The sequence below is a fragment of the Leptonychotes weddellii genome, chromosome 14 (genome assembly GCF_054177405.1).
Source record: "Leptonychotes weddellii isolate Sample4059 chromosome 14, ASM5417740v2, whole genome shotgun sequence".
Taxonomy (NCBI): Eukaryota; Metazoa; Chordata; class Mammalia; order Carnivora; family Phocidae; genus Leptonychotes; species Leptonychotes weddellii.
This window is the reverse complement of record NC_138382.1, coordinates 62,502,671-62,518,112: the sequence shown is the minus strand read 5'-3', so window position 1 is coordinate 62,518,112 and position 15,442 is coordinate 62,502,671. Positions and strand designations below refer to the sequence as shown.

General features: G+C 48.1%; 1 long non-coding RNA gene across 1 annotated transcript; it reads left to right on the top strand.

Moving 5' to 3' along the window:
* The first annotated feature begins 802 nt into the window (after nt 1-802).
* On the top strand, nt 803-11,041 carry LOC145717102 (uncharacterized). Its single transcript, XR_014140128.1, has 3 exons — nt 803-1,086; nt 6,668-6,749; nt 7,438-11,041. It is a non-coding gene; the product is annotated as an uncharacterized LOC145717102 (long non-coding RNA).
* Nucleotides 11,042-15,442: the final 4,401 nt, after the last annotated feature.

Genomic DNA, 15,442 nt, shown 5'->3' with positions numbered 1-15,442 from the left:
AAGCAGACTCCCCGCTGAGCAGGGAGCCCGATGCGGGACTCGATCCCGGGACTCCAGGATCATGACCTGAGCCGAAGGCAGCCGCTTAACCCACTGAGCCACCCAGGTGTCCTGGTGGTTCACTTTCTAATTATTTCTTCAGCTCCACATTTATGTGTCATGCACTCATCTGTATGTGTGCTTTATTTCACTTAAAAAAAAAAAAGGTTTAAAATTTCAGATAAGGAGGAGGAAAAATAAAATAAAATAAAGGCCAAAAAAAAAAAAAAAGGCAGAAGAAGAAGGGGGAAATCCACGTTTCTACCCCTGACTGTGAACACTTTGGGTGTATTCTCCCCGCCACTTTTCCTCTGTGCCTCTACAGTTTTCCCTAACAAAAGTGAGAGCACACTGTAATAAAATTTTGATTTCTCATTGTTGCCTTATCAAAGATTCTTAGCCTCCCTTCCCGCAGGCGCCCTCCCGCCGGGCGAGCACAGCGGGTGGGCTGGATGGTGGAGCCGCCCTGCCTCAAGGCCAGCAAAAGGACCTGCGCTGGGCTTCCGAGTCGCTGAACTTGCTGCCAAACGACCGCCCCTGAAACTCGGATGAGAGCCTGAGCCCCCAGCCTTACACCGTACAAAGCCACGCCCTTGGGCCCCTGTCCGGCTTTACAGATGGAGGGACAGAGGACCAGAGAGCGAAGTGACTCGCCCAAGGGCACGGAGCAAGCAGGTCAGTGGCGCAGCTGGCCTCCCCTTCTCCGGCCTCGCCGAGCCCGCGTTTACGCATTCTAAAATAAGATCACCCCCTCCTCCCCCGCCCCGAGCACCCACTCTTGCTTCCGCAGGGCGTCAGCTTGCCTCCCCAGAGCCTGAGCGGTGCGGCCGCCCCTCCAGCGAGGGAGCGGGGATGGCCCGGGGCTGCGGGCCGCGCCTGCCAGGGCTCCGGGCCCGCTGATTGCATCATCACTCACGCCTTGTCAGGTCTTATGGCTCCAACATCCCCTAAATGACAAAGTTGGATTCATTAAGTGTAAATTCAATCAAACTTGAGAGTGAGAGAGAAAATAAAAGTGACTCGGAAGAAGAGAAATGGAAGCGCTTGGTAAGCGGTTGTTACTTCGGTTGAGAGAAGGGGTGCGCGGCTGCACGAGGCCCCGCAGTCGGGGAAGTGTCAGGGCGGGGCTCGAGCTGGGGCAAGTCTCACCCCCCCACTCCCGGCACTTGCTAGCCACGAGGCCTCGGGCAACTGCGTCACCTCCCAGAGCCTCCACCTTCTCATCCATAGGTGGGGTACTGTCAACCCCGAGAGATTGCATCCAGGATCTAATGGCCTGGGCGTGCTATCAGACTATTACATAATGGAGGGTAGGCGGTTACCAGATCTTTCCCGCTGCTGGGGAAGCCGATGGCCCCACGTCGAAATCTACCTGGGTAGGGGTGCCTGGGCAGCTTGGGGCAAAGGGCAAGAGATACTGGATTGCAGAATACGGAGTTGGAATCCCCCTCAGATGGGCTTCTCAGAACTGAGAGACTCTGATGCATAAGATGAAACCCCTTTTACATCAGGCATTTTGGGTAGTAGACACATGCACATGTGTGTTTGTGTATATAAAATTGCGACAATTAATAAAATGTTTAGCTGTACTATGACAGATACATGCTAGTATTTTTTAAATTCTTTTCTTCTAAACACCCACGAAACGGATTTCATGACCTACTAATGATGGTGCTGGCTAAGGTCACGTAGCAAGCTCGAGGTGAAACTGGGGCCAGAACCAGATCTCCTGGCCTCTAGTCGATCCGGGGTGACTTCGATCACCTCTCCCTGTCCGGTATCCAGTTTAGGCTGGGTGAGTACTCCATCCCAGTGAGCACGGCCTAGGAAACAGTGGGAGGTGGCAGACAAGGAAGTTGACGGGTTTGGGAATCGCCCAGGCTGGAGCAATAAATTGCACGGCCAAGCGCATGGCATTTGTACCCACTAGGAATCTAATAAATAGGGGCTGAAGGACAGATGATATTCAGAGACCCCTCAGCCTGGGGTATGATCCTGGTTCTGCCATTTCTGCACTTCTACTCACTGGGCTTCACTTTTCCCTTTCTGGATGTGTGTATGGGGTGGGGGGTGGGAGGGTTCCATGTACTTGGTGAGAAGGGTTAATAGGAAGTTCCTTCAGGCAGCCCACAGGCCGCTTTGAAGCACTGCCACCTACCGGTCACTCCCTCTCATTACACCCCTGAGGGCTCTACCTTGGAAGAGTAACTCCTTAAATGCTTGGTCCTTTCCAAAACCCACCCATGTGACGCAAGTTCCCTGAATCCTCCGAGCAACCCTGTGAGAAAAGCTGATATCCTTATATTTACCTTATCGAGGAATTTGGGGGTCAGAGAGGTTAAGTGATTCACCCAAGGACACACAGGATTTGCACAGGGATGCCTTGATTTCCCAGTTCAGTGCTCCTGCTGCCCATACTGGGTAAGGACCCCCAGCACGCTGGTGCAGGGGTGCAGATTTCTGATCAGAGGGGAGGGGAGGGCAGGACAGCTTATTTGGGCAGTGGATGCCAGGAAACACTGTCCGGTGTGGACATTTCATCCTGGCCAGCGTGTCTTGCTTTGTGCACTCTAAGAGCCTAGACAGAGGAGTGATTCCAAAGCAATGTCATCTGGCTTCATTCTGTTTGAGGTGGTTTGGGGATGTGACAATTTCCAGGTTAATTTGGTCCATGCAGACAGCTGAACTGTCCAGCTTAGACCCTGGCAGAGTCCGATTTCATTTTTTTTTTCTCAAGATGTAATAAGCAAACAGAGCTGGCATGGCATGATGGCTAAGAGGCGGGTTCTCATGGCATAATCCCATTCTGCCATTTTACTTGCCACGTGACCTTGAGCCAATTACTCAGTTTCTTCATCTGTAAAATGGGGACACCAATATAGTACTTTATCTCACTGGCTGTTGTATGAGTAAAAGGAGCTAATGTATATAAAGCATTAGAGAGTAACTGGACTGTGATAGGCACTTAATAAATATTAAATATTTTTATAAGACTTGGGAGGAGGAATTTGAGTTATGCCGACCTGGATGAAAATCCCAACTTTCTCACTCGTTTTGCCACCTTGGGCAGTCCTCCCCCTTTCCGGGTCTTCCCCACCTGGACCACCCTGCTGGGCCGTTCGCTGACTCCCGTGACCGCTGTGTGGTGACCATGTCACAGTCGAAGCTCACACTCAAGGTCAGCTCGGGGGTGGGTTCCCTGGTGTGCAGGAGGGGCGGGCGGCCTGGGACACATCTGCTCCCTTGGCTAGAATTACGCTCGTCTATTTTTCCCCCTTGGAACTATTTTATGCAGCAAGGTCAAGCGAGCAAGTCTACAAATCAATTTAAACAAAAGCGCTGAGGCAGGTACCCTTGAACTCCAGTGACTTAAAATAGCCTCGTCGTCATCCTTAGCCAAACACTCAGTACCTGAGTTCACTTAGCCTGTCATCGCCAACTAATAAACCATCCCCCTCATGGAAACCGACCAGAATGAAACCTTTGAATCAAAGTGGATGTGAGGCCTGCTTGGATTAATATAGCTGCATCTGCCTCCCCCTATGTTCCCGGGATCGCTAGAGAGGTTGATGCATTCTTAGGGAAATGAATATCTTATTCATTAATATCGGGGAAGACCAGCCCAGCCATCTTAATAACCACCCTGGCTGCTCTGTGAGTAGCCAAGCATAGCACAGCCTCCTTTGTGGAATGCCTCAAAGTTCGACCTTAGGAGCGGGGGTGGAATTGTTTAAAGAGGGGTGAGGATGGAGGGGGGCAGTGGGGAGTGTTTGTTGGGAAAGGAAAGAAAATGACCACTTCGCACTTACTGTGGGCCTAGCTCTGTGCTAGGAGCTTTAGGTACCACAAGTCATTTCTTCTCCACAATTACCCTGTATGGTGGATGTTTTGATACCAGCTTTTAAAATAACAGCTTTATTGAGGGCTAATCCACATACCATCTGTACTAGTCAGGGGTCTCCAGAGAAACAGAACCAATAGGATATATAGATATAAATATATATCTGTATATCTATCTATATATATACATATAACATATATAAATATATATTTCTAAGAGAAATATAAAAAAAGAGGCATATTATAAGGAATTGGCTCCCGTGGTTATGGAGGCCAATTCCCACAATCTGTTAGTTGTGAGCTGCAGAGCTGGGGACAGCCAGCCATAGTTTCAGTCCCATTCCAAAGGCCTGAGAACCAGGAGCACCAATGGTGTAAGTCCTGGTCCAAGGGCAGCAGGAGATGGATGTCTCAGCTCAAGCAGTCAGGCAGAGAGAGAATTCAACCTTCTTCTGCCTTTTTGTTCTATTCAGACCCTCCATGGGTGGGATGATGCCCATCCACTCTGGGAAGGGCAGTCTGCCTCCTTCAGTCCATGCATTTCAAATGCTAATCTCTTCCAGAAACACCCTCACGGATACACCAGAATCATGTTTCTCATCACCCGGGCACCTTGTGTCCTAGTCACGTTGACACATACAATTAACCATCACACCATCAGGTCACCTTTTTGAAGCAGACAGGTCAGTGGCTTTAGTACATTTACCAAGTTGTGCAACCCTACCATGTCTACTTTCAGAACATTTCAGCACCCCACAAAGAAAACCCCACCCTGGGGCGTCTCTGTGGCTCAGTCCGTTGGGCGTCTGCATTCGGCTCAGGTCATGATCCCAGGGTCCTGGGATCGAGCCCCATGTCGGGCTCCCTGCTCAGCGGGGAGCCTGCTTCTCCCTCTCCCACTCCCCCTGCTTGTGCGCATGTGCTCGTTCTCTCTCTCTCTAAGAAATAGATAAAAATCTTAAAAAAAAAAAAAAAAGAAATCCCACACCCATTCCCGCGCCCCATTCCCCCTCCCCCAGCCTCTGGCAACCACTAATCCACTCTCTGTCTGCATGGGTCTGTCAAATCCAGACATTTCCATGTAGAGGGAATCACATCATATGTGACCATTAGCATCGGATTTCTTTCACTTCGCATGATGTTTTCATTTTTTTTTTAAAGATTTTATTTATTTATTTATTTGAGAGAGAGAAACAGCATGAGAGGAGAGAGGGTCAGAGGGAGAAGCAGGCTCCCCGCTGAGCTTGGAGCCCGATGTGGGACTCGATCCCAGGACTCCGGGACCATGACCTGAGCTGAAGGCAGTCGCTTAACCAACTGAGCCACCCAGGCGCCCCTTCGCATGATGTTTTCAAAGTTCATCCATGTGGTAGTGTGTGTCAGTACTTCGTTCCTTTTTATGGGTGAATAATATTCAGTTGCATGGATATGACACATCTCGTTTATCCAACTTTCAGTGGATGGACATTTGCGCAGTTTCTACTTTTTGCCTATTACGAATAATGCTGCTATGAACATTCACATACACATTTTTGTGTGGACATCTGCTTTCAATTGTCTTGAAATTGGGAGAAGTGCTGAGGGTACAAGTGTGGGGTCATATGGTCACTTTTGGAGAACTGCCATACTGTCTCCCCAAGGAGCTACGCCATATTTCCCCCACCAGCCACACGGGAAGGCTCCATTTCCTTCAGGTCTTCAACAGTGCTTGTTAGTGCCCATCTTTTTTATTGTAACAATCCTAGAGGATGTGTAATCGGATCTCACTGTGCTTTTGATTTGCATTTCTCTAATGACTAATGGTGTTGTTGAGCATCTCTCTATGTGCTCATTGGCCATTCACATGTCCTCTTGAGGATGTGCGCATTTGAGAAATGTGTATTTCAAATCTTTTGATATCTGATTAAAAAATCCAATTTTAATTGGGTTATTTATCTTTTTATTGTTGAACCGTAAGATTTCTTTATATATTCCCTTATCAGATACGTGATTTGCACATAGTTCATTCTCTCTGTAACTTTCTTGATGATGTCCTTTGAAGCACAAAAGTTTTTAATTTTGATGAAGTCCAAATTATTTTCCTTTTGTCACTGATGTTTTTGATGCCAGATCTAAGAAATCATTGCCTATTCCAAGGTCATGAAGACTTAAATTTATGTTTTCTTCGAAGAGCTTTATAGTTTTAGCTCATACATTTAGATCTATGATCCGTTTTCTGTTAATTTTGGAATAATGTGTGAGGTAGGGGGTCCAATTTCATTTTTTTTACATGCGGATGGCCAGTTGTCCCAACACCATTTATCCAAAGACTATTCTTGCCCCATTTCATTGTCTCGGCACCTTTGTTGAAAAATCAGTTGGCCATAGATGTCTGAATTTATTTCTGCATGCTCAGTTCTATGCTATTGATTTATATGTTTCTCCTTATGCCAGGACCACACTGTCTTGATTACTATAGCTTTGTAGAAAGTTTTGACATTGGGAAGTTATAGTTGAAATTGTGAGCTTTCTGACTTTATTTTTCTTTTTCCAGATTGTTGTTTTTTTTTAAAGATTTTATTTATTTATTTGAGAGAGAGAGAATGAGAGAGAGCACATGAGAGAGGGGAGGGTCAGAGGGAGAAGCAGACTCCCTGCCGAGCAGGAAGCCCGATGCGGGACTCGATCCCGGGACTCCAGGATCATGACCTGAGCCGAAGGCAGTCGCTTAACCAACTGAGCCACCCAGGCGCCCCGTTTTTCCAGATTGTTTGGGTTATTCTCAGTTCCTTGCATTTCTTGTTTTCAGGTTGGCTTGTCAGTTTCTGAAGAAAAGACCTTGGGATTTTGCAGAGATTGTATTAATGATGTAGCTCAATTGATGAGTATTGGTAAGTCTTCCATGAACACAGAATGTCTACATTTATTTAGGTCTTCTTTAATTTCTTTCAAAAATGTTTTGCAGTTTTTAGTGTACAAGTCTTGTACTTTTTTTTTTTTTTAAAGATTTTATTTATTTATTTGACAGAGAGAAACATAGCAAGAGCAGGAACACAAGCAGGGGGAGTGGGAGAGGGAGAAGCCGGCTTCCCGCGGAGCAGGGAGCCCGATGCGGGACTCGATCCCAAGACCCTGGGATCATGACCCGAGCCGAAGGCAGACGCTTAACGACTGAGCCACCCAGGCGCCCCAAGTCTTGTACTTCTTTTGTTAAATGTATTCCTAAGTATTTTATTTTTTTAAAAAGATATTTATTTATTTATTTATCAGAGAGAGAGCACAAGCAGCAGGGGGGAGCGGCAGGCAGAAGGAGAAGCAGGCTCCCTGCTGGGCTAGGAGCCTGATGTGGGACTCGATCCCAGGACCCTGGGACCATGACCTGAGCAGAAGGCAGACACTTAACCGACTAAGCCACCCAGGTGTCCCTATTTTATTCTTTTTGAAGCTATTATAAGTGAAATTGTTTTCCTGATTTTCTTTTTGGATTGTTTTTTGCTAGTATACAGAAATATGGTTGATTTTTTAAATATTAATCTTGTAAATTAATCCTGCAACATTGCTATTGACACTATTTTACAGATGAGAAAACAGAAGACCAGATGGTGTGAGTGACTGATTTAAGATTACATAGTTTTTTATCTTCCCAATCTCTTTTTCTTTGCAAGACCACTTTTCCTGGCTGCATGGAAATCCTGCTCAGTCTGTGTATCAGTCTCATTCTACCTCCTCTTGCTCACCCCAGGGATGGGCTGTGGCCATCCTTTCCCATCATTGATGAAACCCTGCTGAGGAATGAAGTCACTATAGAGAAAATCACAGCTAAGAGTTGGGGAGAAAAAGAGAGTTCTGTCATCATCATTGAGCGCCTGGATCCAGCCATACCTAAAGCCAGTTCCTTTGGGTTTTTAGATACATTAGCTAATTATTTTTTTTAGCTTAAGATAATATCAGTTGAGTTTTTTTTTTTTAAGATTTTATTTATTTATTTGACAGAGAGAGAGACAGCGAGGGAGGGAACACAAGCAGGGAGAGTGGGAGAGGGAGAAGCAGGCTTCCCGTGGAGCAGGGAGCCCGATGCGGGGCTTGATCCCAGGACTCTGGGATCATGACCTGAGCCGAAGACAGACGCCCAATGACTGTGCCACCCAGGCGCCCCTCAGTTGAGTTTTTGCCTCATGTCACATTCTTTTTTTTTTTTTTAAGATTTTATTTATTTATTTGACCGAGAGAGACACGGTGAGAGAGGGAACACAAGCAGGGGGAGTGGGAGAGGGAGAAGCAGATTAAGGCAGACGCTTAACGACTGAGCCACCCAGGCGCCTCTCATGTCACATTCTTTTGGTGAAAGGAATCCTGACTTATACAGCTAGTAAAGGGCAGAGTATGGGCTTGACACCAGGCCTATATGATTCCAAAGTTGTACTCACTTCAGTGTCTCTGCATTGCCCCTTCCGGACACTGAAACTGGTTGGGTGAATGTTTGAGTGGCTTCCAGGGAGAAGTGGAGCTTGCAGCAGATAAGGAACAGGGAGACCAGAGTTCAAGACCCCTGAGACACACAAGTGTGAGGAAGGGCTCAGGAAACCAGGCACAAGGACAGCTGGGGTCAAAGGCAGACCCCAAATCTTCCTCCCTGTGGGGCCTTGGCCAGTCTCAGTCTCTCTGAGGCACAGTTTCCTGGGATCAGACACCTTTTTCTTGTTGTATTTCAGGCCTATCTTGGGCACAAAGGCCCCAGAAGAGATCAGGACAGTTCCTAAAATGCACCTGCCTATTACCATATGAAATTGCCAGGGGAGCTCTGGGAGGCCAGGAGGAGGGGTGATCCCGGCCATTGTATAGATGGGGAAACTGAGGCTAGACAGGGTTCAGTGACTTATTTAGAGACTTTCATCTCCTGAAAGGCTGAGTGGAGCCTAGGTCTCATGTCCTTGTGCCTAATATTCTCACAGTAAACCAGGGGAGGCAGTGGTGCCTCCTTGGGATTTGCCTGGGGCCTGAGATTTCCCATAATCCAATTAATAAATTGTCCAAGATGGAGGGCCAGCTCCCAATTAGTCTTCCTCCCTCCCTGGTGCCTCTCTGAGCTTTGTGGGTAGCAACTCCCTGGAAAGAGAGGAGAAGCCCCCACCCTGCAAGTTCCCTCCTTGGGAATGAGGGGTCTAGAAATTAGCTGATTCTTGATAAGCCCTAATTATAAATTAGGTCTTATTATCTGTGGCTCCTGAAACTATGCTGGATGAATTAAAACTCTAGGAAAAGGACTATTTCAATTAACCATATGAACTCAGGTAATTGCCTACCGAGGAAAAGCCCTTACGAACGAGTCCTGGAGCGGTTATGAGGACATCAGAAGGGGAAGGCCAGAGCCAATGCGTGCATGGTCTGCATGAGCCCGAAATGAGGCGTGGGCCCCTCGGAGGCAGACGTTTTCTAGACACGTGTCCTGGAAATGGCAGGACCTGCAGATGCCTCGTTGCCAGCACCCGGGGCTTGGAATCAGAGCACCAGGGTTGCGGTCCTGTCTCTGCCATCTATTGCTTTGGAGACTCTGTGCCTCAATTTCCTAACCTGAAAATGGGCAGGTCACAGCAAATGATGGCTACGAGAGGGTTCTGTCAGTGCACACACCAGGCATTATGGTTTGGGTGCAGTTAGATGCCCGTCAAAGGGAAAGAGAGAACAAGGGAGAAGGGGCTGGAAAATTTTGTTTTAACTGACTTCAGGAGGCAAGAAGGGGTGATTTTAAAAGGGCCCCGGCCTCTGTTGACATTCATTCATTCGTTCATCCCACCAACGTTTCAGGGATGTCCTCCACATGCAGGCGGGCACTGAGCTCGGCAGCTTAGGGCATGGAGAGTGGAGGAGTCAAGTGCGTAGGGAGAGAGACTGGAAGGCAACCAGGCAGGGCGCTCAAGGACAGGGTCGGCTGGCAGCCGCCTTCCGTGAGGATATATTGGATGAGGGCAACTGACGCCCACGATGGCCCTGGGGCCCCTTGAACAAAGCAAAGGTCAGCATGAAGTCATGGAGATTTTCCCCCAAACGAAGCCATACTTTCCCTTCCAGTTTATACACACAGCCGGCGAACGACTGAGAGTCCCAAACTTCCTATGGGGAATTCCAGAAATCCCTAAAGTATTTCCAACCCCCCCCCCCCACCACCACTGCCGATGGCTGGAATCTGATTCCTGAGGTCTAGAAGGAGGTGGAGATGCCAATCCTGTGACAAGGTCACTCCTTGTAGTAGACACAGAAAGGACTTACTCCCCCCGAGTCCTTCCTAGCTCTCCTGACCACTCTCTTTAAGAAGGCACATCAGAGAAGTCTGAAGTTTAGAATTACGTTCAAGAAGATTCAGCGTGAAGCGTATGCAATGACTCAGAAGAGCCTGCCACATCACCAGGCCTGCAGGAATGAGTGACCAGAAAAGAGCAGAATGGATGAGTCATCTGAGAGGAGCGCATTTTCTGCTAGCAGGAACGTGCCACTAAAATCCTGTAAATTGGTGATAAATTCCCCTTATAACCTTCCCTGTCACTCTTGCTAAAAGATGTTCCTGTGCGGGTCCCATACACAGATCTCTACCTCAAAAATACTAATCCCTTCTCCAATGTTGGAATCCCCTTTATAGCTCAGCAGTTTACAAGTTAGGCTTGAATACCACCAGCAATGGGGGACTCACTACCTCAAAAACGAGTTCAGTCCATCACCAGATGGTTGTCGTCATTGTAAAGTTCCTCTTTATAAGGGACTGAAACCTCACTCTTGCTACATTGGTGGGGAAGGGCCAGGATTGTTGCTGGATGAAGGTAGGAAAGTCCTTCGTATCTAGTGAAGGAAACCTCCTTCCTCTTATTTGCTGGTGCAACCAAACATTTAATTATAAAAGCTTCTCCAAGGCAATAGATGTTAAAAATGAAGATGAATACACTCATTTTGGCCAGTAGCACAAACTGCTATTACTCTGAAAGTCCCAATTCATTACTGTATATTGTAACGGAACATTAACACTCGCATAACGACCCTAAGACCTGTCTCGCATGCACAATCAGTACGCCCTGCCCAGTCTCCTTTATACCCAGGAAAGAAAGGAAAAAACCCAGATGCCCTCAGAAAATTGCCTTTCCAGCGGAAACATTAACAGACCTTTAATTACAAGAGCTTACGATGCGCAGGCTGATGCCACAGCTCAATTCCTGGGCCAGCCCAGTGATGTGGGGGAAGGGGAGGGAGGCAGGGGAGAAGCGGGGCGGTGGGGGGGCCAGGTTCTCCAGATCTCCTGACCCACCTGAATGCCCTTCTGCTGCTGTGTCTCCTCCACCCGCCAGAGACTGCCTCAGTTTTCCTGCCCGGAGTGCCTGGGAGAGCTGGCTAAAAGTCAGGCAGGCATCCAGGGACTATTCCCCATGGACCCCACCCTCCGCCCCAGGAATATCCAGGTACCTTGGAGACAAAGAGCAGCTCTCAAGTGGACCCTATCATCCTCTACTTGAAAACCTTTAATGGCTCCCATCGCCCTCGGGATAAAATCCCAAGTCCTGACAGAGGCCCATAGGCGGTGTGGTTCAGTCCCAGACTAGCCCTCTGGCCTCTTCCTCTTCCCTTCCTACCACTCTGGACTATCTTCTCTGTCTCTCTAAACTCTTTCCTGACTCAGGGCTCTCGCACATGCTGTTCCCTCCACACCATTCCTCTCACTTCTGGGCTGGCTAATTCCCCCTCCTTTGTCAGCTTGGAGGTTCCCCTTGATGGGAAAGCCAGGGTGATGGGGACACAGGAACGGGCCACGTTTCTCTCCCACCTGCTCTAAATCAAGGCCTGTTCATTAAGTCAGCTGTGTGGCCTGAGAGCCAAGGCTTCTCAAACAGGAATTTTCTTTTTTTTTTTTTTTTTAAAGATTTTATTTATTTGTCAGAGAGAGAGAGAGAGAGAGAAAGCACAAGCAGGGGGAGCGGCAGGCAGAGGGAGAAGCAGGCTTCCTGCCGAGCAAGGAGCCCGACTCGGGACTCGATCCCAGGACCCTGAGATCATGACCTGAGCTGAAGGCAGATGCTTAACCAACTGAGCCACCCAGGCGTCCCTCAAACAGGAATTTTCTTAAAAGCACAGACACATAAACTCATGCCCATCCTACTTTGTTAATGCAATGAGCTTGTGGACAACCATGAAAGGAGGTCCTCCTCCATTCCTGCCCCACAACGCTGTGGCCAGGACACGGGCCTGTGGTCATAGACAGCTTGTTTTGTTGTAAGGATTTTATTTATTTATTCATTTGAGAGAGGGAGAGAGAAAGAGCTCAAGCAGGTGGAGGGGCAGAGGGAGAGGGAGAAGCAGACTCCCCGCGGAGCAGGGAGCCCGATGCGGGGCTCGATCCCAGGGCCCTGGGATCATGACCTGAGCCGAAGGCAGACGCTTAACCGACTGAGCCACCCAGGCACCCCCAGACAGCTTATTTTCTTTTAGGTGGGACAATATTCTGAAACAAAAATGAGTATTTTAGAAGTATTTCCATTTACCACTTGACCTTTCCCTCATTTCAGTCACACAGGCTAGTATTCTGTGGGGTATGACCCCTCAGCAAGTAATGAAGTCAACATCATAGGTGGCAGCTCGAATTGAAAAATCAGAAGTGGGTGCCTGAGTGGCTCAGTCGTTAAGCGTCTGCCTTCGGCTCAGGTCATGAGCCCAGGGTCCTGGGATTGAGCCCTGCGTCGGGCTCCCTGCTCAGCAGGAAGCCTGCTTCTCCCTCTCCCACTCCCCCTGCTTGTGTTCCCTCTCTCGCTGTGTCTCTCTCTCTATCAAATAAATAAAATAAAATCTTTAAAAAAAAAAAAGAAAAGAAAAGAAAAATCAGGAGTGGTGGCTGGAAAACCCCCCAAATGTGTGGGACATGAACCAATGGGTTCTGGGCTTCACATCCCAGGGGGGAGCCTTAGAGGCCTGCTGGATCCTCAGAGAGGGGGCCCCAGAGAGCAGGCAGGGCCTCAACTTTCTCCCCGAGGCCCCTGTACCTAGCTAGTGTGCCAAAGGCGGCACAGAAGAAGTAGTCCCTCCAGGGTCCCCATAGAGGGGACATGGAGATGACTCAGTGGCCGCCAGCATGGGGCCACAGCTGAGGATGGGGTGAACTGGTAGCTGTCCCAGCAGGTGTCCCTAACACCTTAACACTACATAAGGGCCTTGGAACTTAGACACAACCTCAGAAAAAGAGGGTGTAGGGAACTGACAGGGGCTCAAGGGAGGAATTAAAGTCAGTGATAAAAAAAAATATTAATAGGGCACCTGGGTGGCTCAGTTGGTTAAGCGACTGCCTTCGGCTCAGGTCATGATCCTGGAGTCCCGGGATCGAGTCCCGCATCGGGCTCCCTGCTCGGTGGGGAGTCTGCTTCTCCCTCTGATCCTCCTCCCTCTCATGTGCTCTCTTTCTCATTCTCTCTCTCTCAAACAAATAAATAAAAAATCTTTTAAAAAAATATTAATATATATATACATATATTTGCAACCACATTCACTACGATATTATGATGTCCATTTGAAATCAGAGGAAGTGGAGGCCTGCAATGATATGGATGCCGGCCACCATGTAATGGACGGGTACCATGGACAAGGTACTGTGTGATCATCGTGGGGCCGGGGTCTGCCTCCTTCCACCTTGGAATTCATCTGCCCCGCACAGCGCCCAGCATCAAATTAGTGTTCGGTATGTCATAGTTAAATACACGATTGAATTTCCCGTGTGCATAATACCTGCCATCTTATTTAATTCTCATGGTACCTCCATGAATTAGGTATAATCCTCACCCCCCATTTTGTAGACGAGGAAACAGCACAGAGAGTTGGGACGACTTGCCCAAAGCCCCCCAGCTGTGAGAAGCAGGCCTGGGATTCAGAGCTTAATTTTCCTCTGTGCGATGCCTGCTTTCAAGAAGGTACTATGGATGTGTTGGGCTCAGCACAAACACTCTGAGAAGCCTTCCTTGATTCCTCGACTCTTGCCCTGATCACATATGTCATACCCCCCTCTTTGGACCTCCCAAGGCTGACACTGCCTTGTTCTTGTTTATGCCAGGGTCCGGTTTAGTCTCTCCAAGGCTTCGCTGAGTCCTCCGTGAAAGTTTGCTGGATGATGGATGAACCTGGAGACTCTAGGAATGGGTTGGAGATCTGGTCTGGGGGGTGAGGGTGGGGGGCAGGAAGTGAGCACTTACTACCTAGCTTCACTAAAGCAAAAGTGAATTGAAATCTGGCCAACAAGGGAGAGGTCATGGGGCGCTAAGCTCCCAAGCTCACCTTAAGATGTTCTCAAAAATCACACCGTGGTGCCTGGTCAGACCTTTTGGGCTTGGCTCTTCCAGAAGACATCAAAGCTGAGGCCAAAATTGGCTCCCTTACCTAACACTCTGTTTGCTTGCTGTGCTCCCAGTAATATACTGCTTCACGCATGACTTTTTAAAACAATGAAAATGTAAAATTAAAGGGCCCAGCTACAAGGAGAAAGATGAATGATCAGGACTGATAGATTTGATTTAGTATCCATTTCTAAGTAAATGGGGGAGCGTTGACATTACCCAGAGCACCCTGAATGCAGATTGTTCTTTCCCAAGATTTCAGGGAACAGAAGGTCGAACAGCCCCCACCAACCCTTAGTTGATTTAAAGGTTTTCCAATTTGTAAACAAATATATTTAGAAAAAGACCCCCTGTGGGAGAACTAAGTCAAATTCCTTTTGTCAAGGAAACTGTTGTCAGACATATTTTTCCTCGAATTTCCAAAGCCAGACTCTTAATCTTGGCTATCAAGATAGAGGAGCTATAAAAACCATGAATGTTAATTTTGAAAAATCCCAACCTCGCCATCCTTGGGGAAGTTGGATTTGCCAGAACCACTTTGTCCCTTGTGTCATGATTGTTCCTATACGTGTGTTCTTTATCCTTCTCTCTAGATTGTCAGCCCCTTGAGGGAAGAGTCCTTTAGGCATCTTCATCCTTCACCTTTCATCCTCCCTATTTCGTAGCGCTGCCTGAGTCCCATATGCAGCAGCAATGGTGAGCTAGTGGCCCCTGGCAGAGCAGAGTGGGTGCCAGGGTTAAATGGGAGAGTCTACCCCCAACCCCTGCCCACACACCTGGTAAAGGAAGGTTAGCTTGTATTTGGTGATGGGGACAGTTAGGGTGACCAGCCATCCTGGCTTGCTGGGGACTGAGAGGTTCCTGGGATGGACAGTCCTGGGTGATCGGAGTCCTAGGGATGGCAGTGATTCCTGAGTGTGGATGACTTGTCAGGAATGGTGCTGGGTAATTATATGGATTATCTCACTTAAACCCCACAACAGCTCTGGGAGCTGGTTGTGAGGATCTCATTTTACAGAGGCAGAAATGAAAGCTTTGTCATATCCCTTCAGCTGCTAGCTCCTTACCCCTTAGAATACTTATCTTTAAACTAAGAAATGAATTATTTGTTGTTTCATTGCACTCTACTAAGTTGAACGCCTCTCTTCCTGCCGATTCTTCACTCCTCTCTGCAGCTACACCCTTGCCATGTGATTTGGGTTTGGCCATGTGACTTGGGTTTGGCCATGTGA